Source organism: Malus domestica, chromosome 15, assembly GCF_042453785.1.
Source record: "Malus domestica chromosome 15, GDT2T_hap1".
Classification (NCBI taxonomy): Eukaryota; Viridiplantae; Streptophyta; class Magnoliopsida; order Rosales; family Rosaceae; genus Malus; species Malus domestica.
In genome coordinates, this window is record NC_091675.1 from 47,474,686 (window position 1) to 47,482,740 (window position 8,055).

The following is an 8,055-nucleotide window of genomic DNA, read 5'->3' on the forward strand; positions in this document are numbered from 1 at the left end:
GTGAGATTATTACAAATCCCACGAGATGCACAGGTATGCATATTATTGTCGGATGCCTTATATATATTGACAATAGTGAATAGTATTATGTCGACGTAAATTATTGATTTACTGCTGTAAGATCTCATTTACGTTATTTGCTCATCGTTGCTGCACCGTTGTTAGTACTCACTCGAGCTAGGGCCAATCTTTCACTGTACGTTCACATCGCATCGTACACTCACTTTGGATCCATTGTAGGTGCCAGTCATGTCCTAGATTGCTATAGGCAATTAGGACTCGTATGTGATGCGTTTAGCGCCAGTCTTCCCATGATTGTAGTACTAGAGCGTATATCATTATTACACCAGTCTTATTCATATCAGAATATCTCTACATGAACTCATGTGTCAACATATGTAAATGAGCACCCATTATGATATGTTTGTTTATGCGAGATTATGGGATTACGGACGTTAGATTTTTATTTATGAAATATTGTGACGTATTGAATTCTTGAGATATTGCAGGCTACGGTAAGTATTTTCATACTATACGTAGTATATATATTTGGAAACTATACTTATTTTACAGCGAGGGGTTATACTTTTTCGAAAAGTTTTTACAAAACTTTATTTTCAGACTCACTCACCCTTGTTTTTCGTCCCTCCAGGTTTTAATGGCTGAGCATTCATGTCGATGAGGATTCTTGGAAAATCTTGATATTGAAGATTACCTTCGATGATATAATTCTCATTCTACTTTTACTGTACTTTACTTATACTCTGACATCACATGTGAAATTGGTTCATTCCCGCTCACAAGCGCACTCTTATGTTTAGGCACTTTTAGGTTTAAATTTACTCACATTTTCCACCTCACTACACTTTATGGCTTCGTCACTCTTCCAGGTGTCGGCTAACATAGCTTGATTTGGAATCTAGGTGGACATTCCGGGTAGGGGTGTATCACAAAGACCCCAGCCCATGGGATATACGACGCCTCCAACCTCCCAATCCCTACCACTCAGACTTTTTTATAACAAGCATGAGCTTTTAGCACTAGTAGAAAAAACAGCTTGCACGGCGACATTTTGCGAGTCGCACAAGAGGCACTTGCGGGCCGTAAAAGCGTATTCGTCGCGTAAAACATAAAACATCTTGAAAAAACAAAAAAAAAAATTGCGCAACGAAAGAAATCGTCGCGCAAGAATACTTAGTGAGACGAATAATTGTTGTCGTCACGTAAAGTCAACAAGAAAACACGGGGTAATTTTTTTGGCACCAAAAACTTGTGAAACGAAAAGTGCTTTTGCGCAACCAATTTTTCATTGCACAAGTTCCAGTCAGCTTTAACCATTTAATGCAGGTGAATCAGATGACATTTAATACAGATGTTTGCACGACAAAGCCTTTGTCGCGAAAATATCTTAACTTTGCTATAAATAGGCGCTTCTATTGTCCTTATTCTTCACATTCTATTATCCTTATTCTTCATAATTTTGTTCGTCCTGAGATGGCGGATAGAAAGAACGATAAGAGTGTGCGCGACGGCAACCCGCATGATTTAAGAGAGCATGTTGAGTTTGCTCATGCTATTGCTATAGCTATGGGGAATAATTGCCCCACTGCTGAATTGCGTTCTTGGAAAGATGTGCCCGGGAATTTGAAGAAGGCTGTGATGGATGAACTATTAGTAAGTATATTATTGATGGATCAATAATGAAGTTTGTGAAATTTTTAGTTATATGTTGGAATTAATTATTTGCATATTTGTGTAACAATGTATGTTTTTTTATGATGAACCGAAAGAACAATTGATGAAGTTGGTGGAGGATGCGTTGGAGGGAGGTTACAATCGGTGGCGTTATGAAGTCTTACGGAATGGAGCAGGATCATCGAAATAGTAGTTTAAAATTTATGTTTTGTATGACAATATTTAAATTTCAGGTTTTTTTTATATAATTTTTGCATTTGGACTTAATTAGGTTTCAATTCCTATTGGGTTTTTTTATTGAGACCTAATGTAAGCACCCTAGCTATCCTCGGTTTATATGTGCTTTTAATCTTTATTGAATATCGTACTTATGTTGAAAATAATTGTATGGATTAAGCCATTAATTATTTGTAGAATACATATTTAAGGTATTAACTATTTATAGAATAATATTTTAGGTATAAATTATTTATAGAATAAATATTTAAACTACTAATTAATTTTAGAATAGATATTTCAGGTATTAAATCATTTGTGAATATTTGTTTGTAATTATAAAGTTTACGTAAATTTAGATATCTATGTTTACGTAAATTTTGTAATTACAGTTATAAGCATCGTCGCGCAATATACCTTCGTCGCTCAATATGTTGCGCGACGATACTTCGTCACGTAAGATATTTTTGCGCAACAAAAACATGTGTTCGTCGCACAAAGCACGGTCAGATTGCGTTCAAACCAACCAATTTATTGCGTATTTATGACGCATTTTACAATACGGACTTAGAGGTTTGCGCGACAAATAGTTCATCACGCAAAGGTGTACTACTGCTATATAATCACAGTTTCAGAGGCGTAGTTTTCAAAAAAAAATTGTTTCAAAAAGAATGGCCGATTCTGGAGAAGGTTCTGGCAAAAAGAAAGTTGTTGTGCGATTAGAGAGGTATAGACAGAAGTAAGTGCCATACTTTGAAGGCAAAAATATGGCTGAGACATTGGAAATTTGGTGCGAAGGGATTGTTCTGCTGAGTTTGAGTCTTGGAAAAAGGTTCTTGAGGAGTTGAAGAAGTCTATGCTGGGAGAGTTATCTGTAAGTTTGTGGTAAATAATTAACAATTATTTTTGTTAAAACGTAATATTTTTTAAATTACTAATTTATTGTTATTGGCATTAATGTAGGTTCATTGGGATGTTGATGAAACCGATGAAAAGCAACGGATTTATGTGGATGGGCTTTTCAAGCAAAGTTTCCAGCAATTGAAGTTTGATGTGTTGCGGGCGAGGGATGAGTGAAGTTGATGAGAGTTGTTTTTTATTTTTTTTTAAATAAGATTTTGTGGACTTTATATTTAATTTAATGAATAAATATATGTTATGTGGATGAGTATTAATATTTGCATTAATTATAATTTCTATTTGGGATAGTAAATTAGTTTTGTTAATTAATTTAATGTTTAATTAGGTTTGAGTTTTTTATTTATAATAAAATAAAAATTTACAATACATACAAATAAAAAAGAAAAACATAAAAATAAAAAATAAAAAACAAATGGATTACACGACGAATGTTCCTTTTTCGTGGCACAAATTTCCTTTATGCGACGAAATACGTAATTTGTCACGCAAAATCGTTCGTCCTTTTTAATGTAGATTCAGCCATGTGCAGAGGCAAACTGAAAAAAAATTGTAGATTGTGCCTCTGCACTCATCCCTTCGATTTTGCTCAATCCTGCATCCGTCATTTCCATTTTTTCTCAATTTCATCATCTAATACTCCCTTCATCTTCTTCTCTAGGTTAATCGAGCTATCTCGGTGTGTCTGGTAAGCGTTTTTTGTCGTTACAGTAAAAGTATTAATGTAAATTCATACTAACACCATTAATTTCATTGTCTATAGGGATATTGTGTGTGATTAGCGATTGGTGGAGAACGATTGAGAAGGTATTTTGTTCATTTTATTTTTTTAAACATATAAAATTAATTAAATTATGTTGAACTTAGTTTGTTATGTTTATATTATGTTCTGAAATTATATTTATATTATGTTGTTAAATTTGTACGTGACGTACAAATATGTGTTGTGATGTACGAAGTTCATTGAAATTAACTTCCTACTTGTTTTTTATTTTTAGAAAAACTTAGTTTCTCGTTCGAGGATTAGTTGGATTTCGTGCATGGATGCAAAAGCATGACTGCAGTCCAATTAATTCTTGAATTGTCCCATTATTTGGACAGTTTGGGAATGCACAGTTATGACGCGTAATTTATGGTTGAATGATTAGGTTTCGGTTGTGGAGATTTCGGTGTCATCTCTGTACGTTCTTTGGGTCGTACACCCGAAGAACTGTATTGAGATGCTACCGAAATTCATCCACAACGAAATCTAATCTGATGTAGCCGTAAATTACGTGACATGACTATGCATTCCCGAATAGGATAGGGCCTTTACCGAAGGCATAAGGTGACATTATCATTTTGTATGAAGTTGTTGTGATTGTTGTATTGTTATTGTGGTTCCAAGAATTATGGACAGGACAAGGATACAGAACCTGAATAGATGCGCGGATGAATACTTGGATGGAATCGAGGATTTTATTGACTTTGCACGTACACACAACCCGGGTGCAACTAGAACCCGGTGTCCTTGTAGGAGATGTAACAACACGTTAAGGAAGACAATTGAAAATGTTCGATTTCATTTAGTAAGGAATGGAATGATTGAGACATATAATACTTGGAACCATCATGGGGAACAATTAGACAATGTTTCGTCTTCAAACGCCACAATAGTGGATAATGTTGAACCTATTGTGGATCCTAATGAACAAGTCATGGATATTATAAATTATGCTTTTCCATTTGCATCGACAAACACCAATCAGGAAGGGGAAGAAGACGTGCCTACACCCAAGGTTTAAAATATCGATGATATCGGAAATATCGGTAGTCCAAAAACACGGAAATTTCGATGGAAATATCGGGATATTATCGATATCGATAAAAATTGAATAAAAACCACGGAAATTGTAAGAAAAACTTGGAAATTTTTATTGAAACTTTGCAAGATGTTTATTTAGTCAATTGTCTATTAGTTTATCACAAAAAAATTGGAAGGAAATGCATTGCATGATGGATTTAACTGATTTAAGTTGATTATATAGCAAGCTGGCTGTGGAGCCAAAAATAATCACAAGGCGACACGTAGATCTTTGATAAAAGATGACAAAACTACCCTTGGGGCATACCGGGATTCCTACGCGCAAGTAGCGGGCAATCATCCTCAACCAAGTAAAAAATGCTCCAAAAAAGGTAACAATTCAAATACCAATTAAGTCACTCAATTGACCACAAAATATCTCCAAATATGTGCTAAAGGGCCGGCCATCTATTGCTAAAAGAGGAACCAGTTTGTCTCCTCATATTTACCCATTTCATCACACTAATTAGCTAATTAATTTAGCAATAATTCTATTTTGCTAAATTAATTAGCCAATTAGTCACATAACTCCCAAAATTAACCCCATAAAACTAGTCAAAACCGGCCATCCCCTTAGCTTTCTACCTTTCCTATCTTTTCCCACTTTACTACCCCAATTAAGCTAGCTAATTGATTCTGTAACCATCCATTTATTCCCTTTATGTTTAATTAGCCAATTAATCATAATAAATTGGCTAATTAAACCTAAAATTCAACCACAAAACCCACTTAATGGCCGGCCACTTTCTCTAAAAGTGGACTAGCCAAACCCTATAAAGAGGCTCCCATTTTCACAAAAGGGGGAGGTTCATACTCTTGCAAAACTCCCAAAAACTCTCCAAATACTTTTCTCTCTAAATTCTAACTTTGGCATCGGAGGTTCTTCGGCCAAAGCCCCCCATTCATCGTGGGCGCGTGAGGCTCTTGGCCTTGACCTAAGGTGTTAATTGTTTTGTAGGTGCAATTTTGTCCAAGAAGAAGAAGGCGGAAATTTGCATCCACACTGGCAAACATTATGAGTGTAGAAAATATGTAGTAATTAATCAAAGAAGTTTAAACACACCATAATCATTTATATATAATGAACTAGTACAATATTTTACACTTTATACATTGCATGATAAGATACATGAGTGACTTAGTACCACATAGAGTTCCTATGAGGTTCAAAATTTTCACTATCTTCATCATCTCTATGTGTAGAGTAAGTGTATTGTGAAGAGTAGTCATCAAATGATAAATCCCCAAAATAGTTTTGCATGTAATTGTTAACATGCCACCCATATGGATCTGAGATTGGTTGACGTTGTCCATAAGAAAAATCATTTGAAGATTGAGTCTTGGATTCTTTCCATGAGTCGCTCGATTCCATCCCAACAGGAATGGGAAATAAAGGTTAGGGAAATGGTTGGTTATGAGTATAACCATAGTTACTACTTCCCACTCCAACAGAGTCCGAAGTTATAGATAACGAGTCATCTTCTTGACTTGACAAAGTCCCCTTGCCTCTTTCTCTACGAGTATAGTCCTTCCCTATTGCACCAATTCCTGGTGTTTTTTTAAATATAGAAATTATACATATACTAAAACCCAACATAAAAACATTGTTCATTAACAGTGGTTTAACCAAAATGCCCTCAGTTTCTTCTTTGGATAAGATATTGTTTTACATTTTCTATAATTAAAAGTCTATTTTGCCCTTCCCAAACATGGGCCTTTCATCGTTTCTTTCTCTGCTTCGACCGCATCATTTTTACTTGACTTTCCACGTGTCAAACATTGACCCACCCTCTATCCGGCTTTCCTTTTGCTTCAGTCTTGCATGCCCTCCAGCTGGATCTCTAGAATTTTCCTTTGGTTTCTATCACACATCCAATCCATCTGACTCCTCCCACCAGTACACCCCCACTAATTCACTCAACCTTTTCTTCAGTTCTCTCTACCCTACTCAGACTCCCCCAACTCCCAACACTGTCACTCTCTCTCATCCCTCACTACTCTCTACCTCTCCCATCTGTACCCCCTCTGCAACTCTCCTTCTCCCTCTCAGTAAAACCGAGAACCACCACCGTAATCCCTGAAGCTTTTGCGCTGATTCCAATTTTTTAGTGATTTCCAAGAAACGCAGTCTACGATGCCTGATCCGGCCTAAATTAAAGAAGATTTCTCAAGCGACTGTAATTTCATGGTACGTTGGCTTAAAGCAGTTCCAAAATTTGGGATTGTTTGGGATATTTTTAGATTTTTCTGATTCTTGAAAAAAACCATGGTTTAGAGTAAATTCATTATATTTTCATTTTCATTTAATTCAGGTAACCGTCTTCAGTTTTTGGGTTTGAACGCTAGAACCAGTGATCTTTGAAGAAGGTTGGTTCTTGAATATTTTTATTTATATCCTTTTGGTTGTTTGAATGGACTTCCTGTAATCTAAATGAAGCTAAATTGAATATCTGTTTTTGTATAATGTATTTGCTTTGTTAAATTAGTTCTTTTTGGTTGAAAATTTTTGTTTGGTTTTGCAGATCAAAGGGGTCAAGCAGTGGAGGAGTGGGTTAATAGTTATGTGTTCTTCTTGATAATTTTATGTGTTTATGCCCTCATGGTATTGTGAGATATCATGGGATTGTTTGTGATCTGATTAAATAGATAGTATGCTTTTCAACATAATTACAGGCTTCAGTTTTTTTGGAACTCATGGATAATTAGATTTACTATATTTGTTGATGCATTGAGTAACTTATTTGATTTTAGTTTTCCTACCCCAGGTGCGTGGTTGACAAAGGGAGGGGTTCGAATCCCTCTATGCGCAAGATTGAGACTTTTCAGCATTTTTCAAGTATTTTTGGGTTTCATCTCGCGATATTATCGATAATATAGCGATATATTGCCCAAATAATGCATTAAAATGCTAAAAATATCGTCTCCGATATTATCGCAATAATATCGACAAAAATATCGATATATTGACGATAATTAAGTGGATAAGTGTGAAAATATCGTCCTCTAAAAAAACGATATTATCGGCGAAATATCGCCGATAATATTGATATTTTAGACCTTGCCTACACCAATGGACAGTGCAGCAATATGAAAAACTATTAAAAATGCCAACCAAGAGTTATACCCGGGGTGCGAGAGCTTTCCGTTCTCACGGCCATTGTGGAACTAATGCATGGAAAAATAAAGTATCGTATGTTGAACCAGTGTTTCGATTACTTTTTGGGGGTTTTCAAGAGAAAGCTTCCAAAGGACAATTGTTTGCTGAAAGACCATAGACACGCGCAAAAGGTGTTAAATGGTCTTGGATTGGGTTATGAAAAAATTCACGCTTGCAAAAATAATTGTATTTTATTCTACAAAGAGAATAAAGCATTGGATAAATA

General features: G+C 35.4%; 1 long non-coding RNA gene across 1 annotated transcript; it reads left to right on the plus strand.

Moving 5' to 3' along the window:
- Positions 1–6,814: 6,814 nt before the first annotated feature.
- Positions 6,815–7,400, plus strand: LOC139192448 (uncharacterized). Its single transcript, XR_011576615.1, has 2 exons — positions 6,815–7,039; positions 7,195–7,400. It is a non-coding gene; the product is annotated as an uncharacterized lncRNA (long non-coding RNA).
- The last annotated feature ends 655 nt before the right edge of the window (positions 7,401–8,055 follow it).